The 21,048-nt window shown below is 42.5% G+C and overlaps 1 protein-coding gene across 1 annotated transcript in view; it reads right to left on the bottom strand.

Moving 5' to 3' along the window:
• Positions 1 to 1,875, bottom strand: part of LOC137341821 (serine/threonine-protein kinase 33-like) — a 102,243-nt gene extending 100,368 nt beyond the window's left edge. The window contains exon 1 of the mRNA XM_068005326.1: positions 1,710 to 1,875. The gene's annotated coding sequence lies outside the window, so the exon portion shown is untranslated. The remainder of the gene's footprint in view (positions 1 to 1,709) is intronic.
• Between the last annotated feature and the right edge of the window lie 19,173 nt (positions 1,876 to 21,048).

Below are 21,048 nucleotides of genomic sequence, written 5' to 3'. Positions count from 1 at the left end.
AGGGCTCTAATCTCTAGTAACCTTGTGAGGCCTCTGATCACCTAGTGAGGATGCCTTATCTCTGACGGAATACATGTTCTACTGACTCTGAAGCTAAACCTTGAAAAAATTGCTAACCTTTACCCCGTAGTGTAGCATTTGAGACACTCACTTCACAACATCCAACCCTCCCAGTTTCCCACCTTATGGTATCAGCCTTGGCTCTGTGGTAGCGCACTTGCCTCCGAGTCAGAAAGTCGTGGGTTCAAGCCCCACACTAGAGACTTGAACACATAATCCAGGCTGACACTTCAGGGCAGTACTGGGAGGGTGCTGCACTGTCCGATGTGCCATCTTTTGGATCAGATGTTAAACTGAAACTACGTCTGCCCTCTTAGGCAGCTATAAAAGATCTCATGGTAACTTTTGAAGATGAGCAGGGGTGTTCTCCCAATGTCCTGGCCAATATTTATCCCTCAATATGCATCATTAAAACAAATGATCTGGTCATGACCTCATCGCTGTTAGTGGGACCTTGCTGTGCATTCATTGGTTACAGCATTCCCTACATAACAACAGTGACTACACTTCAAAAGTACTTAGTTAGCTGTAAAGCGCTTTGGGACATCCTGAGGTCATGAAAAGTGCGAGATAAATGAAAGTTCTTTCTTTCTTTCTTTATGCTCTTCCTTCCCCTCTCCCACCAGATCAGTGTTGTCTGCCTCCATTAGAATGGAATAGATTGTGTATATTATCTATAAGCCACAAAACTCTGACATGCCCAGTTCGATTGGTTACTTCTCACCGAGTAATTACATGAGAGTCTCTTGGTGGTGTAGTGATCTATCTAGTGGAGAGAGGATCCGTGTTTCTTAATGGCTGAGGATAAAACAACATTGAAGTTAATTGTTGGGATGGCGCATTTGGCCTGATTGCAGTCTCTTCCATTCCAATGAAAGCAGACAACATTGATCCAGAGGGAAAGGGCCGAGGAGGAAGAGAAAGGGTCATAATTGTTGGAAACTAGGTTGCTCGGTGGTTTGAAGCTTTGGCACAGTAAGGAGGTTTCCTTGGTATGCTGTATATAATGAAATCACAGGAAATGTGCAGATAATAAAGAACCAGGGAAAGTGAACCTAAGGCATACCAGGAATGTTTTGTACAAATGAATAGGAATATATGGGACAATGTTGCTTTTATAAAATTATACCACATTTAAAAAATACAAAGTGATCTTGTGCAATATGCCTGTGTTCCTTTTTCACAGTCAAACTTCTAAAACTCTAAATTTAGTACTATATGCAAAATTTTAAAATAACTTAGTCTCAAATGCCAACTACCCATTCTGAAATTCCAGCACACAACTGAGATGTTCCAATGATTTGTTCCATTGTAGTACTGTTATTTGTCAAATACTCAGAAATATTTTTTGTTAAAATAAAGCAATTATGCCTCAAATAGATTTAACTCCATCGCACAACCACACAAGAGGGTTGGGTTTGTAACAGTCCTATAGCTCGCATTGTATCTGTGTAGTTCACAGACATATCCTGCCTGCGTGCCACACGAACAGTTTTTAGAAAGATCTTCAGTCCAGGTTTAAAAGGGAGAAGGTAATTGCAATTCGGTTTCGAAGCGACGTGAATTGTCTGATATCACAGTATAAGGAAGAACAGATAGAAAAAAGATGTGGAAGTATTACATAAACATGACAATCTGAAAATACTTACACTATTGACATTTTGAGACCAGCATACAAAAAATCTCTTACATCTTCATTTCTTTCTGATAATGAGCTCCCATAAGTATATCATTCTGAACTGTCACTTGGCAAAACATCAAACTAAAAATTAATTTCCAGTCATCCAAATGAGAAGCTGGTTCTAATCACCTTCTGAGTCCTTCATTCTGGATCATATATCAGTGCAACTTACTGTCCAATCTGCTCAGAGGCTTTCTTTTTATAGAAACCTAATACTTTCTTGTCTCACAACCTGTTTCACGTTGCATGGTAACGTCCGATGTGGGCTCCTGTGTACTATGCTTCCACAAGTCTTTGTTACAGCTTATGTAATGAAACCACCAAAAAAACTGACCTACCTACCAATCACCAGCTCACATCTAGAACCTTGTCAGAATTCTTCAGGGAAAAAGCCAGTAATTACTTTCTGTAAACAACTCGTTTCTATTTTCTTAATAGCCAGTTAGCATGTTCAACTCACAAGTTTAACTTATTCATTAGCACCACTACACATTTAATTCATCCAGTTTTTATTTGTGATTTAAATGGGTGTTGTTCTCAGAAATGTCTGGTGGTGGTCATAAATGCCTGGTGTTACTCTCACCATAACAATGCCTTTTTAAAAACTATTTCAAATATGTGAACTGCACTGGAATTAGATGTAGAATAGAATTCCCCCTTCTATGTGATTTTTATAGTGGTTGCTTTCTATGATATGTTAACATATTGTAAGTGATTCTCATCTCTGAACTGGTTAAAAATTGGGAAAATGATGGCAGGTTTCCTTACTGCCACGGTTTATCAGCTGCAAATTCCTGAGAACAATGCCCCTTTAAATCACAAGCTGATGTGGTCATGGCTTTAGCGGTGATCAGTAATGCCAATAAATAGGTTAAAATATATTTTGGACTGCAACTGCTCTCTTTAACTCAATAGGCTATTAAATTAAGCTCACAAAAGCATGAAATCATTACGTTCATACAGGGGAGGCTGTGATATAGCTAATCGTGGATTTTAATTTTAACATCAGTGTCATTAAATGGAAGTGATTTTTTTTAAGTGAGGGCAGTAGTTAAACAGCTTGAACTCTCCACAATGAGAACAATTACAGCTCCTTTATTGGTTATATCTATCACTGTCGTAAACTTCATAAAGTATTCTTTGTATGAGTGTTTTGTTTTGGATGTTGGGCCCAGATATTCTTCTCTGGAAATGTAACCATGTGATCCAAAGTTACATCAAGGGGTCTCGATTTGCAAATGTAATGAGCTCTAAAATGCAGAAAAAGATTGTGAGACAACTGCTACTGACAGCACTTTGACCTTTGAAGTTGTTCAGTAATCAGAAGAGGGTCTGGGAAGGTTCCCAGTGAAGTGCGTTTTGTGCAAGAAGATTATTGCAAAACTATACCCATATAAATATTTGCCAGTTTTGCATTTTATAGTTAGAGATATGAAACTGAAGACAAAAATCTTGGCAGACCAGCACGAGTATTTTGAACATGTAACTTTCCCTGAAGGCACATTGGGTGACATTTAAGAATGATGCATTTGCCAAGCAAGCTGTCTTGGAATCCCTTCCATCACAAGTTGCCCTGTTTGGTTAGCATTATGCACTGAATGCCAAGTGGGCACTACAAATAGCGTTACGTCAGTCTGTTTATCTCAACAAACTCTCACTGGAAACCTTCGTCACTGGTAAGAATGAGGACATTTTATACACTCTCAGAGCCTGATGGTGTGTAACTGCCTCAATAAATGTAAAAATAATCTATAATATCATTGGCCTTGCAAAAATAAATTCTACTTATTGTTTCATTAATTGGGTACAGTTGAACATCCTCTGATCCAAGAACTGCCAACCAATAACAAACAGCAACGAAAAGTTTCCTTTAACATAATGAAACGTCCAAAGTAGGTCATGGTGGGAATCAGAGGCCGAAAAGAAAAGTTAGGGGAGTTAACCAAAGGTGTACTTGAGAAGGTAGGTTTATAGGGCAGGCTTGATGGACCAGCTGGCCTATTCCTGCCAGTCATTTTTGTATGTTCATATGTTTTGCAGAGGCTTTTGAAAGTAGGGAAAGATGTAACAAGATGGAGAGGAATTACAATTTGGGCTCCTACCAAACTCTTTTTATTCACAATCATAATGATGTATGGTTTCTTAGGCAGACCTGCAGCTCCTGAGATCAGAAACATACACCTTAATGAGTGTTCTGGATGGGAGTCGCATGCCACAGGATTAACTAAGAGTCTTTTCCTGAGATAATTTGCATGGCCTGCCCACTATGCTCTCCTATTCTTTACAAAAGGCATAAAACATCATGCTGCCCGACAATATTGTGCAGGCTAAAACTAGCGATTTGAATCTATTTGTGTAATATTTAATGATGCAAAAGATTCTTCAGCAAATAATTAGCAATACAGAAAGTGACCCAATACTCATGGATAATGTCACCTGGAGGCTGACAGTAGATGTGGAATAGAGGGAGGCAATGGATGGAGCCTTGCAGAAAACAGAGGTGACGGTGCCGGAAGGAAAAGCCATTGCAGGAGATGTGGCAGTGATGTTGGGATCGAATATCGGCTGCAATAACCTATGGAGACAGCAAGACTGAAATCAACACTGCATTTTCTTTCCTTACTGCATGACATAGGTCAGGTAAACACTGGTCATTCATTAACTTGTTGCTGAACCCAATTGCAAGCACCACCTTTAAGTGGAATGCAGAGAGGACCTCCAGCAATGAAGGTGATGTGTAAATTCCTGAAGCAATGGAAGGGCTTAAGAATCTAAGATGGTATCGAGGAGTAAATAAACCAATCAACATCTTGAGACCAAGATTCTTTTCACATGCCATACACATCTTACCTTGTCATGAACTCCAAGAAAGTTCTGCAGAAATTCAACCTGAGCTCCAAAGACAATCAAACAAAACTCCAAACTGTCTATCTAACTTTAAGACCCAGTTGTATCAACCATAACTGCCTTCCAACAGTTGGCAGTTCCACAGACTCAGCAGGCCAAGAACCATATGGTATTTGACCAACTTTGTCTATATTTATCCTTCAATCCGATCTCTATGTAGCTCCTTTTTAAAAGGGAATTGATTGGCATAATTTAACTCTTTTTGCTGCAAATCTATTCCTTATCTCCATTTTACTGGGAGAAAAACTTCTTCTGATCTTTGGTCTTGTTAGAGCTTTGTTAATTTCTATTCCAAGAGCGAGAGCGGGGATAAAAGAGCGGCGGCCCGAGGCCCGAGACCAGAGCAGCGGCGGACCTGAACGGGAGCAGAGGAGAGAGACCGAGAGCGGGGATAAAAGAGCGGCGGCCCGAGGCCCGAGACCAGAGCGGCGGCGGACCTGAACGGGAGCAGAGGAGAGAGACCGAGAGCAGGGATAAAAGAGCCGCGGCCCGAGGCCCGAGACCAGAGCAGCGGCGGACCTGATCGGGAGCAGAGGAGAGAGACCGAGAGCGGGGATATAAAGAGCGGCGGACCGAGGCCCGAGACCAGAGCGGCGGCGGACCTGAACGGGAGCAGAGGAGAGAGACCGAGAGCAGGGATAAAAGAGCGGCGGCCCGAGGCCCGAGACCAGAGCAGCGGCGGACCTGATCGGGAGCAGAGGAGAGAGACCGAGAGCGGGGATAAAAGAGTGGCGGCCCGAGGCCCGAGACCAGAGCGGCGGCGGACCTGAACGGGAGCAGAGGAGAGAGACCGAGAGCGGGGATAAAAGAGCGGCGGACCGAGGCCCGAGACCAGAGCGGCGGCGGACCTGAACGGGAGCAGAGGAGAGAGACCGAGAGTGGGGATAAAAGAGCGGCGGACCGAGGCCCGAGACCAGAGCAGCGGCGGACCTGAACGGATCAAAAACAACAGAAAACCAAGGAGTGACGTCACAGGACAGCAGGTAAGTGATTGGTTGGTGAGCATTACTGTTTTTTTTTCTTTAAATTAGGCCATTGGTTAAAACTAAGAGCTGGGAAACTAAGCAGGTTTTATAGCAGGTAGTGTTTATTTTTTTAGTGAACCTCGGTCCCTAGTATAGTTAACATTTTCTAATTTCAACGTAATTTAAAAGGGGTAACTAAGCTAAGGCAAGTCATGGCAGCAGACCTCGCACCCGTGATATGCCCCTCCTGCAAGATGTGGGAAGTCATGGACACTACCAGTGTCCCTGCCGACCATGTGTGCAGGAAGTGTGTCCACCTGCAGCTACTGACCGATCGTATCTCGGAGCTGGAGCTGCGGGTGGATTCACTGTGGGGCATCCGCGATGCAGAGAAACTCGTGGATAGCACGTTTAGCGAGGGAGTACAGGCAGGAAGTGAATGGGTGACCACCAGGCAGAGTAAGAAGTGCAGGCAGGGGTCCCCTGTGGCCATCCCCCTCTCAAACAGGTATACCATTTTGGATACTGTTGTGGGAGATGGCTCACCAGGGGAAGGTGGCAGTGGCCAGGTTCATGGCACGGTGGCTGGCTCTGCTGCACAGGAGGGCAGGAAAAAGAGTGGCAGAGCTATAGTGATAGGGGACTCGATTGTAAGGGGAATAGACAGGCGTTTCTGCGGACGCAATCGAGACACCAGGATGGTATGTTGCCTCCCTGGTGCAAGGGTCAGGGATGTCTCGGAGCGGCTGCAGGGCATTCTGGAGGGGGAGGGTGAACAGCCAGTTGTCGTGGTGCATACAGGTACCAACGATATAGGTAAAAAACGGGATGAGGTCCTACAAGCTGAATTTAGGGAGTTAGGAGTTAAACTAAAAAGTAGGACCTCAAAGGTAGTAATCTCAGGATTGCTACCAGTGCCACGGGCTAGTCAGAGTAGGAATGACAGGATAGCTAGGATGAATACGTGGCTTGAGAGATGGTGCAAGAGGGAGGGATTCAAATTCCTGGGCCATTGGAACCGGTTCTGGGGGAGGTGGGACCAGTACAAATTGGATGGTCTGCATCTGGGCAGGACTGGAACCAATGTCCGAGGAGGAGTGTTTGCTAGTGCTGTTGGGGAGGGTTTAAACGAAAGTGGCAGGGGGATGGGAGCAAATATGTAAGGAGATTACAGACAGCTGCAAGAAAAATAGGGTGGTAATAGTAGGGGACTTTAACTTTCCCAACATTGACTGGGACAGCCATAGCATTAGGGGCTTGGATGGATAGAAATTTTTTGAGTGTATTCAGGAGGAATTTCTCATTCAGTATGTGGATGGCCCGACTAGAGAGGGGGCAAAACTTGACCTCCTCTTGGGAAATAAGGAAGGGCAGGTGACAGAAGTGTTAGTGAGGGATCACTTTGGGACCAGTGATCATAATTCCATTAGTTTTAAGATAGCTATGGAGAAGGATAGGTCTGGCCCAAAAGTTAAAATTCTAAATTGGGGAAAGGCCAATTTTGATGGTATTAGACAAGAACTTTCAGAAGTTGATTGGGAGAGTCTGTTGGCAGGCAAAGGGACGTCTGGTAAGTGGGAGTCCTTCAAAAATGTGTTAACCAGGGTAAGCACATTCCTTATAAAGTAAAGGGCAAGGCTGGTAGAAGTAGGGAACCTTGGATGACTCGGGAGATTGAGGCCCTAGTCAGAAAGAAGAAGGAGGCATATGACATGCATAGGCAGCTGGGATCAAGTGGATCCCTTGAAGAGTATAGAGATTGCCGGAGTAGAGTTAAGAGAGAAATCAGGAGGGCAAAAAGGGGACATGAGATTGTTTTGGCAGATAAGGCAAAGAGCTTCTACAATACATAAAGGGCAAAAGAGTAACTACGGAGAGAGTAGGGCCTCTTAAGGATCAACAAGGTCATCTATGTGCGGAACCACAAGAGATGGGTGAGATCCTAAATGAATATTTCGCATCGGTATTTACGGTTGAGAAAGGCATGGATGTTAGGAAACTTGGGGAAATAAATAGTGATGTCTTGAGGAGTGTACATATTACAGAGAGGGAGGTGCTGGAAGTCTTAACGTGCATCAAGGTAGATAAATCTCCGGGACCTGATGAAATGTATCCCAGGACGTTATGGGAGGTTAGGGAGGAAATTGTGGGTCCCCTAGCAGAGATATTTGAATCATCGACAGCTACAGGTGAGGTGCCTGAAGATTGGAGGGTAGCAAATGTTGTGCCTTTGTTTAAGAAGGGCGGCAGGGAAAAGCCTGGGAACTACAGACCGGTGAGCCTGACATCTGTAGTGGGTAAGTTGTTAGAGGGTATTCTGAGAGACAGGATCTACGGGCATTTGGAGAGGCAGGGACTGATTAGGAACAGTCAGCATGGTTTTGTGAGAGGAAAATCATGTCTCACAAATTTGATTGAGTTTTTTGAAGGGGTAACCAAGAAGATAGATGAGGGCTGTGCAGTAGACGTGGTCTACATGGACTTTAGCAAAGCCTTTGACAAGGTACCGCATGGTAGGTTGTTACATAAGGTTAAATCTCATGGGATCCAAGGTGAGATAGCCAATTGGATACAAAATTGGATTGACGACAGAAGACAGAGGGTGGTTGTAGAGGGTTGTTTTTCAAACTGGAGGCCTGTGACCAGCGGTGTGCCTCAGTGATCGGTGCTGGGTCCGCTGTTATTTGTTATTTATATTAATGATTTGGATGAGAATTTAGGAAGCATGGTTAGTAAGTTTGCAGGTGACACCAAGATTGGTGGCATTGTGGACAGTGAAGAAGGTTATCTAGGATTGCAACGGGATCTTGATAAATTGGGCCAGTGGGCCGATGAATGGCAGATGGAGTTTAATTTAGATAAATGTGAAGTGATGCATTTTGGTAGATCGAATCGGGCCAGGACCTACTCCGTTAATGGTAGGGCGTTGCGGAGAGTTATAGAACAAAGAGATCTAGGAGTACAGGTTCATAGCTCCTTGAAAGTGGAGTCACAGGTGGATAGGGTGGTGAAGAAGGCATTCAGCATGCTTGGTTTCATTGGTCAGAACATTGAATACAGGAGTTGGGATGTCTTGTTGAAGTTGTACAAGACATTAGTAAGGCCACACTTGGAATACTGTGTACAGTTCTGGTCACCCTATTATAGAAAGGATATTATTAAACTAGAAAGAGTGCAGAAAAGATTTACTAGGATGCTACCGGGACTTGATGGTTTGACTTATAGGGAGAGGTTGGATAGACTGAGACTTTTTTCCCTGGAGAGTAGGAGGTTTAGGGGTGATCTTATAGAAGTCTATAAAATAATGAGGGGCATAGATAAGGTAGATAGTCAAAATCTTTTCCCAAAGGTAGGGGAGTCTATAACGAGGGGGCATAGATTTAAGGTGAGAGGGGAGAGATACAAAAGGGTCCAGAGGGGCAATTTGTTCACTCAAAGGGTGGTGAGTGTCTGGAACGAGCTGCCAGAGGCAGTAGTAGAGGCGGGTACAATTTTGTCTTTTAAAAAGCATTTGGACAGTTACATGGGTAAGATGAGTGTAGAGGGATATGGGCCAAGTGCAGGCAACTGGGACTAGCTTAGTGGTATAAACTGGGCGACATGGACATGTTGGGCCGAAGGGCCTGTTTCCATGTTGTAAACTTCTATGATTCTATAATATTTGGCATAATTGAAGTCAGAACTTTTCCATTCAAGATCACCAGTGTTCCAAAAACTGTGCTGATCAAACAGCACCAATGTATTGATAGTCATTGATAAGCCTATATGTCAATTCCAGACTTCCACTCAACACAGGAGTTATCCAGGAAGCTAAGGGTTGACTTTGGTCAAAGGACCAGTTGTGGAGTCACGTGGCACATGGATTACAAAGTGAAATGAGTACTTCTGGCATTTTTATAGTTGCAAAGAATATGAAAAAAACCCATGCTGGGTGAGTTCTGGCAGTTCGACATGAAATTATTTCCCTGATCTTGGCAACATCCTCCCTCCCCCCATGGGTAATGGGTACTAGAGTCTCCGACAGCATGGGGCAGTTGGACGCCACATGTGCACCCAAAGTAGCGCTCGTGGTTCATCTGGCCCATGCAAACAAGGTGCTTTCCCATTGCTGGACGGCACCTTCAGGTGCAATTCCAGCATAGCCACTGGGATCACAGCCCATGGAACTTTAGGGTCAAGGTGAATAAAATTGCAATCCATACTCCAGAATGGGCTTCCCCCTTGATCTGTGGAGTGTCAATATATTGTGTTCTGACCTGTAATCCAATAATTTCCAGATGCACCCAGTATCTGATTGGTCTTATTGATAACAACGCTACACAGGTGATCAATGATTAGTCCCAAATCTTTTTCCATTTCAGTCTGTGCCAGTTATACACTTGTTTACTGTTATCTGTCTATATATATAATACTCTATATTTATCCACATTAAAATCCATCTGCCATATCCCAGCTCATCTAAATAATTTGTGCAAGTCTCTCTGAAGATCATTAATCTTCTTTATACTCGTTACCTCCCCAACAGAGCTGTGGGTTATCAGCAAATTTAATGGTACTACTACAGGCACCCTGTTGTGAATTGTATAAGAAATAGGGATAGGTTATGGGGTAGATTGTCACCTTCAACACCTGAGCTGTAATCTGGCGGAGTGGATCGCCTGCTCTTTACAGAACCTGCCCGCTTTTCCTTCCATTGATTCTACAGCGGGTTCTGCAGGGCGATCTGTCCTGGCATATTACTACCCAGGTGGTGTATTCCCTGTAATGTAAGAAGACTGGCAGGTGTACAGGGATCAAGAACAAATCTTCAGATTGTCAGTATACAAAATTTACAAGCTATAAATTTAGCTTCAATCTAAAAAGACGGAGTACACATTTCTGATTACTCACCCGTCTGCCCATTAAAATTACAAAGTAGTTTTCTGTGTATACTACAAACATGAACACCTGTGTGACAGGTTGCATTTTTGCAAATAATTTTACAAATGTTTTCACTTTCTAATACTAAGTAGAAAGATTAAAAAGATAATTCCTCTTACTAATCGACTACCATAGAATCAAACAACAGAGAAGGAGGCCATTCAGCCCATCTTGTCTCTGCTTTCTATTTGAATGAGCTATCCAATTGGTCCCATTCTGCTGCTCTATACCCATACCCTGCAAATCTTTCCTTTTCAAGTATATCTCCAATTCTCTCTTGAAAGTTACTATTGAATCTGCTTCCACCACCCTTTCAGGCAATGTATTCCAGATCATAACAACTTGCTGCATTAAAAAATTTTCTCCCTCATTTTCCCCCTGGATTTTTTGCTATTTATCTTAAATCTGTGTCCTCTGGTTACTGACCCTCGTACCAGTGGAAACAGTTTCTCCCCATCTACTCTTTAATTTTGAACACCTTCAACAAAGAACGGCCAGAGCTGGAGTGATTAATAAACTGTACACTCGGGACATAGCACCATCTGTGTCTCTGTATCCTCTGCTGACATACTTTGCAGCTCAAATATTAATCTGGGATTAGACCATCTAAGGGAAATCAGATCAACATTCCTTCAGGCCATATATGCACATCTGAACCCTCCCATTCTATTAAGAAAGCAGACCCAGAGCATAATCAGACCTCCTGAATGTCCTGTCTGAAGTCAGCATTACAGTCCTCCAATTGTCATTGCTCACTAACATCTTTGCTTCTTTTTTTTAAACAGAGCTTGCATTTGTTTGCAGTCTTTATCATGTTTTCCTCTAGTCCCAGAAATGTACAAAACAGCTGAAATTAAGGGAAACTTTCAGAAAAGCCTTTAGCCTGAGGGCAGAAAGCCAAACACACTTTAGCCCGTCAAAGCCTTTTCACATTATCACCAGTAACTGAGAAGATACAAAGAAAATAATTGCTTAGCATGATAATGCAGCCCTTTTGGGTTCGTGAAGCAGTGGGGTGTTCATTAAAAATGTGATTAAATACAATTTCCCGCAGTAAAATGATGCAGTGCATTTTAAAAACCAGCAATCAAAAGAGTAAAGATTTGCTTATATGTTTGTTTTGTGCCCATCATTTGCATTATGTCAATAAAACATAGCATTTAGCGTAAAGGTCAGTAAGTGACGGTTTCTAAATTGAGGTGGAAAGACTGCAATACAGCTTAACAAAAATGAAATGAGCTATTTTCAGTATAATATTTACAGAGTTCGCTCTCCCGGCAGAGCCCCTATGGTCATTAACATAGGTATTTTGAAAAGGCATTGAAAATATTCTCTCATTAGGGATGATTATATCGCCATTTAGCTAACCCCAAAGAATAGCATTACCTATTGAATAATAGTAGGGATGTATGATGAGACTCATTTTGTTGTAATTTATCTTCTCATGAGTTTGGTCTTTAGCATATAATATTTACATATTGCCAAGTATATTATCATCCCCTTTCTATTCACTTCTTATAACGTGCCTCAAAAAAAAATCCAAAACAACAAATTAATGATTTCATTTATCCTGACAGCTTTCTCATCTCTGGACCTTTCCTGTTACTTTAATTTATGGCTGAAATCCAGGAAGATGTCAATTGGAAATTTAAAATAGAGGCCTGGCATTTTCACAGATGCACTGCCTTTCATAAGTTCCTATTTTCATCTCATAAGCAGCCATTAGCACCATGTTTACCCTGCCAGACTTTATCAATCCTCTGTGACTTTAGTACTTCGCCTCTACATATAAGCCCTAATTTTGCAATGTCAGCCTGAATTGGGACTGCATCCACCAATGGCAGGAGTGAGCCTTTGCCCAATAGCGAGTAGCATGGGTCTAGCTAAATTTTTCGGGGCTAGAGCCTCATCCTCATTTAAATTGGCTACCTGTGCATGAAAAACAGGTGCCTGGAACCTGGCCGGCTATGTAATTGACTGGGGAAGAAGGGATGCTCAGGAATCTGGCAAGGCAGTAGCTCTTAAAGGGCTGCTGCTCACCATTAAAGGGTTTGGGGAGTTTTTTGGTACAAATAAAGTTCTACTTCCAGGAGAAGAACAGTTGCCAGAGCTGTGTGCCTCAAAAACTGAGTGGAAGCAAGAAAGTTGGGGAAAACGTCCTTGTCTGGAATTAGGCTAACGAGTCCTTGTCTAGTGAGAAATCAGCAGAGCTCCAGAGAAATGATGTATACGGCCAAAAAAAGCTGTTTATGCTGTTTCTCGCTTGCACAAATGTCCCGTCAAAGTTGCAAACAGGAGATTAGGAGGGCCCTGAATTTACGCAGGACTTTCCTGATCTCCTGTTGCAACTTTGACGGGATGTTTGTGCAAGCCCCAAGAGAAACAACATAAACAACTGTTTTTAGCCATTTACACCATTTCTCTGGGACAGAATGTCCGAAGTAGCTCATAAATGAGGGGCATTTATGAGGTGCCTTGGAAATCCTGCTGCAGGATTTTGCTGCAAAGGAGCATGGCCCTCTTCAAAGCAGAAAGCCACTCTCTTGTCAAAGCAGAGCTTATATCTACTTGGATGAAGGTAGTGGACAATGCAGTTTTGGGATTGATGGAATTCAGGAGGGACAGCTTACAGGATTACTGTCAATCAATCGTCTCCCCCCAGACCCCCCACCCCATGTCCTTTTCTCATTCTCATTTTTACCCTTACTGATACTTTCACTCAATAACACAGAGGTGTACATTGCAAAACAATAACGTGGCACACAACATCTTGCCTCTCTTAGAAGGCAATCCATCCTGAAACCTTTGTAACACATCGTCCTTTTCTCTTCCCAAGATGAGGGGGTGGCATACGGGACCCGAGAACTTCACGGAAGGTCCTGTCACACACTTTACCTGCCGCCAGCACCATCAAGGATTCAAGTTTTCCCGGGGCATTTAGATCATGAGTTTAAGGAGGGAGCTCTGGAGAAGCACAGATTTAAGCCAGGGGTTGGGGGGGAATAGAAATTTGTGGTAGAACTTGGTTACACTGGGATTTGGCCCCATTTTCTCCGATCCTTTAAATTCCAATGGGTGGGCTGTAGGTGGATCCGTGTCACAGGGACATGTTTGGAACGTTTCCGGGTACCCAGTGAATTCCACACTTCACGCTCTCTGTAGACTTAGTGGATCTCAAGCCAGCTGAAAGTTGATATGAGTCCTGTTGAAACCTGTGAAAAGACCCTGAACGTTTACTATGGAAAGGTATCCAGTCTCCTTCCCAAAGAGGCCTGCTTGCTCCATTGGGAGTGAAAGAGATGAAGAACAGGCGATTCATGCCAACTTTTTAAATTCATTGGTTCTGCATTCCTTTATATTGTTCTTCATTTCCTTTCTTTTGGACGGCAGTTATACTGCAACAACTGGTGTGAGACTGGTATCTCTGAAGATGCTCACTCTGTAAACCCCATGTTTTATTTGAGGCTAATGTCTTGGTACCTGTCGGACAGAGTTCAATGGCAACAGCTCGATTCATGCTCACTTGGAGTCATCAATAGAGCTCAGCTCCCACTAGTGACTGATTTGTATTGTATAAGAGAGCACGACTAAGATTTCATCAAACATCTTAACAATTCCTAGGTGGTTCAGTGAAACGCTTGGGCAATTTTCAGATGCGGCTTTGCACCGGATAAGAGTTATCCTGCACAACTGAAAGTGGTGTGAGGCTTCCTGATGGAGTCAGTCTCGCATTACTCTGCTTTAGTGTGCTGACGTATCAGGTTGAGATCTGTTGCCTGAGCAATACCGCCAAAGTGCACCTGAAACACTTTAGCATTGATGTATAACTACAGTATAACTGCACCTTTAATTTCTGGCTTTTAAGCTGCTATTTATGTTTTTTTTCAATAAATATTTCACTAACATAGCTTAAAACATGGGCCAAGTATTCGTGCGGCCTGTATGCCATTATTAAAGCGTGTTATGATAAATTTCTTTTAAAAGAAGCCTACTTGAACAGACCAGGTCACAGGATCACTGATGCGCCAAATTTATACGGACAAGCTGAACACCAGGGGCTGAGTTCCCCGAAAATGTCAAATCCAATGAGCCCCTGGATTACATTGGCCCAGAATTTGTGGCGGGCCCCATTAGTTAGACTTTTTCCCTCACCCTTCAGCTCAAATTTATTGCCCTGTAAGCTGCTGGAAGTGCGAGCTGATAACGGTGTGGGGGGGGGGGCAAAGGGGCATCAGGGACCTTAGTGGGACCAACAGTCTGCCTCCTTAACCAACGAGATTTAAGAATAGAGAAAGAAACAGAGGAGCAATGGAAAAGGTGAAAGGGTGAATTAGAGTCAAATCAGATACAGAAAGAGAAATAAAGAGAGTGAAAGAAAAATTGGATTAAGAGAAAGAGGCAGAAAGGAAAAGTAAGAAAAAAATGTAAACTTTAAAATTTAAAAACTCTCCAACAACATTTTACTACCTGTAGGAATGAGACTCCCACAGTTTAAATTGTTCCCTTTCTGGGCCAGAGAGGTTAAGTGGCATTGCAGGAACATAAATCTCCTAATTAAAAAGGTGCTTATGCTGTTAAATACCAGCCCTCACTTCCTGTGGTGAGTTTAATGGGCAATTAATGTGCAAATGCTGCAACTTCATTGAAACACACCGGGAGGTTGAGGATGAGCTGCTGTTTTCGCGAGGCTAGGGCGGAGCGGTGCAAATCGTCCAGCAACTTGTGGCAATTCACAACTCACAGGGTATCTCTTCCTCGCCACATGTTGCTGGATGATTTACACGCTAATAATGGCAAGCGCCATTAAACTCGCTGTTATTTTGGCAGCAAATCCTGGGCCATTATTTTCAAGCCGCTAACGAGACTTTGACTGGACCGTGCAGTGTAACCTCCAGCACCGCCTGAAACCTCTTCACTACAAAATGCAGCGTAACTTCCTCCCGGGTGCACGAGGCCAGCAAGCCTGCTGTTGTGATTTGTTCTTGCCCCCAGCCAGACGACACAGCCAACCTCATAGAATTTACCCTTGTATATGCACATAATCCTTCGTGGAATACTTGCTTTTAGCTCTTCCTGCACAATACATGAAACTATGTGTACCTGTGGTTGGACAAATACATCATTAAATCGACATCACTAAATACTACAGGCCCAGACAAAACAAACTCATACACATTGTACCTGAGTTTCCACAACACCCAAGGAACCTCAAGCTACATTGAGCAATACAGAAACTGCAACTATTATATCCTTTATGCATATGCTTCAATATTACCACCTTGAATGTGATAAAGAGACCATTGGACCGTTTAGTGTATAATTTATCAAACTATTTATCAAGTGACAGAATGAACCATTTCTGTCCCTGAAGTATTATGGTTCTGGTTCCTTTCTTTCTGCTATGATAAGTATGAGATGAAAAGTCAAGTTCACTCAGAGAAAGTGACTCAGCTGATTGATGCACAATAGTTCATTGGGCACTGTGGGGTAGATTTTCCTTCCATGGAGCTTGGGCAGAAAGAATCGCCTATTGTGGAGCAATGAGAGGAAAATTGGGTGGGGATAATTCCACAACCCTAATGGAGCTTGGCGATCTTCTGCCCATTAATTTAAATTGATGGAAAACCGGGTGGGCTCTGTTACGGGTATACCATCCGCCCTCCCAATTTCCTTCTATCTGCTCAGCTCAGGTGATCCTTTAATGCCCAAGTGCTATAATAGGAAGATTTGATCTGATGTTTGTTTCAGTTTTCCAAAGAAGAGGCCAAGCCATTCAATTCAAAAATAAGCATCTTGTGGGCTTTGTTTGAAAATAATTAACAGGCACATATTTAAATTTTATTTGTCCCCATCAAATTTTGAAAAGTAATTCTCAACCTGTCTTATTCCAATTGAGCAGTTTGACTGAAACTATGAAAGAGGGATAGACTCTGGATACAAATTTGCTCTTCTCGTGTGGAGCTTTGGCTACTTGGTGCAGATATTGGGCTAAAGTGCAGAGGTCAGTGGCCCCACAGAATTTTTCATCCATTAAAATTAATACGCGCATTAACCATACCCATTGATCGCGACACCTGAATTCTCGATATGGGCTCCTGAAGGGCTAAGCTCTACACTGGGAGTGCAAAATAGGAAAATTAACCCTTGTATGTCAACAGAATCAGTGTTATTCTGATTAACTCAGGAGTCACTGGCCAGTTAGGCATAACAATAACATCAGGAGGAGGTTGCTTTATCAGGAAGAAAGGCTGAGAGTTTGTTACAAAGCAGTAATCCTCTTTAAGGTTGTTGGGTGATGTAACGAATGCTGGGAGTGAAGCTCAAGACTATCCCCTACCGCTAATGATCATGTGTATGCATATCAGCAGTGGGGCATAGTCTTGAATGGATTCCCAAATAGTGTTTATATATATTTTATGAATTCATGTTCCCAGTGCCTGCATAACAGGGATTTGGGAAGCGGGACCCATGGGATTTTCCAACCATTAATTTTATTGGGAGGAAAATGTTGCAGTATCCATTGATTCCATGCTCAAATTCCCGACATGTGGTCCCAAAGCATGAAGTTCCGCCCGCAGAGCACAAATTCATAACATTTACCCTTTAATATATAGTTTCTTATTGTTTACTAATTATCTTCTATCACTGTCACAAACCACAGTCATGAGTGTTGACTTTTTTGCAAGTCTAAAAAGATATTATCCTGGTGCTGAACTAATGAGCCAGGCAGAAAGGCAAATAGACTCTTATTGACAAAGAATGCACTGTTTTACAGAGATACAGCACCCTTCACTTTTGTTACCTCAAGACTTGAGTTCTTGAATGTCCTCCTTGTTGGCCTCCTGAGGTTCCCCATCCATAAAATTGTCCAAAAACTCCATCACCCATATCTTGGCCCACTCTATGCCTGCTCCCTATCTCCCAGTGCACCAAATTCAAAATCCTTGTCTTCATTCACAAATTTCTCTGTGTTTTTCCCCACTTTACCTCAGTAACTTCCTCCAGCCCTACGTCCCAGCTCACATCCCACAGTCTTACAACTCTGTGAATCCCCTCCTTCTGACCTTCCTCAATCAATGGCAGAACTTACAGCTGTCTAAATCCTTCTCTATGGAACCCCTTCTCTAAACCTCTCCACATTGCCACTTCCATCACCACCTTTACAAACCTCCCCCAAATTTATCCTTTCTCCTAATTTTCCTATTATTGCTTAGTCCATTTTCTTCGATGTGAAGTGCTTTTGGACATTACATTAATATAACATAACATAACTATACAAGTTATTGTTCTTAGGGTACTGTATAACTTTAAACTGTACACTTGAATATTGAAGATAGCTAAGGTGATAAGACAAATGCTTACCAACACAGTCTATATGGATGATTTCATAGTCTTCTTAAAACATAAAGTTTAAAATCCTCCTGTCTTGATTGGCCGTTAAGCTGCAGAACTTCTAAAAATCAAGCTAGAAAATTCTTCTTGCAGGTTTTCTGTTTTGTAGCTGCATTTCCTAGATGTGAATCTCTATAGTGGCCAAGGTATTAGTTCACATCTAGTCACACCCATTCAATGCAAAGACCAGTCCTAGTCACAAGAATATAACTATGCAACAGGAAACACAGAGCTCCTCCTCTCTAGCCCTGGCATTCAGAATTCAGCTAGAGCTGATGAAGAGTCAAGATAATGTCAAAGTGTCCTGACAAAATAATTTCACAACAGCACTGAGGAGAGGAAGAGCTTTGCAGCCACAGAGAATCACCAGTGTACAAAAAAATGTCCTTGATGTGGATGTAAGAAGAATAATTTCAGGATTGCGTCACAATCCATGACTCATCCAATTCAAAAGTTACCAATCGTTGAAGAGTTAGATGCTGTACTGCAAGAAATCTTAGGTTTCTATGGAAATATGAGCCAGCTGGGTCAATTGGCATTCCTCATCTATACTTATCTTTGTGGCGTGTGTGTGATCTTTTGGCTGCACCGATGACCTAGTGGGTGAATATTCCATCTGGCACTGAGCCATACGGATCTGTAACACCTAGATTAATCCTAGGTCTGGGTTGAGTTAGCCAATCTCAGCATAGGCAATGGTGTGGGCTCTATGATTGATTTTCATGGCCAATAGCTAAGGAGGGGAAAAATTGTAATTCCCCAAGGCTTCTTTGACAGCACCTATCAAACCCATGACCTCTATCACCTAAAAGGACAAGGGCAGCAGTTGCATGGGAACAACACCACCTCCAAGTTCCCTCCATGTCACACACCATCCTGACTTGGACATATATAACAGTTCCTTCATCGTCACTGGGTCAAAATCCTCCAACAGCACTGTGGGAGCACCTTCACCACATTGACTGCAGCGGTTCAAGAAGAAGCTTCACCATCACCTTCTGAAGGGCAACTAGGGAGGGGCAATAAATGCCGGCCTTTGCAGCAACGCTCATATCCCTGGAATGAATTTTTAAAAAATCAACAAAGGTTCCCAGTCCTGCTCACCATCCAATGTCTATAAATGGATGTTGGATGGATGCAGGAGCAGGCTCATATGTAAAGCCCCTTATATTTGAATTAACTGCTGACACCCAAGGGCATTTTTTAAATTATACTGATCCTTGTGCTAAAATTACTAAAGTCAGAATTTCAGCCCCTCATTGTCTAGTTTTACAAGTGAAGGTTGGCCCCTTTTTAAGGTACTGGTACAAGCCACTCTCTTCAGGAGAGGAGGGGAAAAGCACGTCTACTTTTATTGAATACTCTTTACAGATCAAATACCGTGTTACAATGAGAAAAGACAAGTTAACATGAGAAACATAACTTTTCATCAGAACTCTTTAAACAAAGGGTTACACCCAAAACATTGTCCTATCTTTTCTCTGTTCACTGCTGATTCACCTCCATCATAGGAACATAGGAATAGGAATCATTTGCAGTATTTTTTCTTGTTAATTGCATTACAATGCTCAAATTATAATTTCTCACTCAAATCATTATTCTCTCCTATGTCATTATTCCACCCATTTTTTTTCTAGTAGGCCTATTTTATATATACTTTAATACTAGTATGACCATCTTCCAGGTGTAATATAATAGGCTATATTACATAGAAACATAGAAAATAGGAGCAGGAGTAGGCCATTCGGCCCTTCGAGCCTACTCCATCATTCAATATAATCATGGCTGATCCTCTATCTCAATACCATATTCCCGCTCTCTCCCCATACCCCTTGATGCCTTCCGTGTCTAGAAATCTATCTATCTCCTTCTTAAATATATTCAGTGACTTGGCGTCCACAGCCTTCTGTGGTAGAGAATTCCACAGGTTCACCACCCTCTAAGTGAAGAAGTCTGGTCTGCTGCAGTATTCCTGATTGATGGCAATCTCTTCCTGACCAAAGTGTTCTGATACAACCTCAGAGGCTTAGTCCCCTGGAGAATTTAGATTCTATTCCACATTCACAACTAGGCTTCAACCTGCACGATGCCCTAGGAGGTCTAATTCCCACCTGTGTTGTGGTGTTATATGTGACGAAGTTTTGTTTGTTCCACAAAACTGAGTTCCAACACAATAAATCAGGTTAAGATATATCTTTACCATAAGAAGTGATAAGCCAAAGGATCTGAATTTTCATCCACTTCTAACAAAATATTAGTGAGGTATTGATTACGCAATGAAAAATTTGCACTGAGCTATTCACTAAGGAATTTACAAAGTACAACGTTGCCACTTGGTGGAACCAAGTGGTATTACATTAGCATGCTCTTTAAAGTATATAAATAAAATGGAGCCCTGTTATCCAGGTCAAATATCAGGCCTTTCCATTTGACCTTTTTAGGCAAACATTTGTAGACCCACCGAAGTAAACTGTGTCCAGCTAAAGTGTATAAGCCAATAAAATGCAGAGCAAACCATCACTTGATCATCACTTGAGGTTGATGATACATGGATTGGCTATGGGATATTAGTCACCGGTAGATATGCAATTTCTTCCACTCTTTTTGCCTTCTCAGTGGGCACAAATTGTCAGTTTGTAAGATAACTCTCCTTGTTACCATTACCTATTGATGGATCCTGTTGTTATTCCATCTAATTTAAGAAATACTTAAGGAAGGCAGAGAGGCTGATACTGTGAGAGGCTGAATACCTTTTTTTGCTTTCCACCCACCAGAGCATTCATTGCTGCCTGGCTGTATGAAATGTTCTGTTTCTTCCCAGCTCTGCCCCTACCTCCCTCAATCTTTGTCACAGTGCTCTGGTTTTTTATTTTATTTTTACAGTTAATTAACTGCAGCATTTACAAATGAGATGGCAAGTGCTGAAAATCCCAAATAAACAGAGAAAATGCTGGAAATATATAGCAGAGAATATAGGGGGCAATTTTGAGGCTCCACCACTGGGACAAAGCCTCATGAGGTAAGAATTCAGGTCAGAGAAAGGACACTGCACCCCCAATTCTCCAATCTGTGCAACCACCAACAGAGCCTCGAGAGATTACCCCTTACTCTTGCTTCCTCCAA

The sequence above is a fragment of the Heptranchias perlo genome, chromosome 24 (genome assembly GCF_035084215.1).
Source record: "Heptranchias perlo isolate sHepPer1 chromosome 24, sHepPer1.hap1, whole genome shotgun sequence".
Lineage (NCBI taxonomy): Eukaryota > Metazoa > Chordata > Chondrichthyes > Hexanchiformes > Hexanchidae > Heptranchias > Heptranchias perlo.
This window is presented reverse-complemented; position numbering and strand designations above follow the sequence as displayed.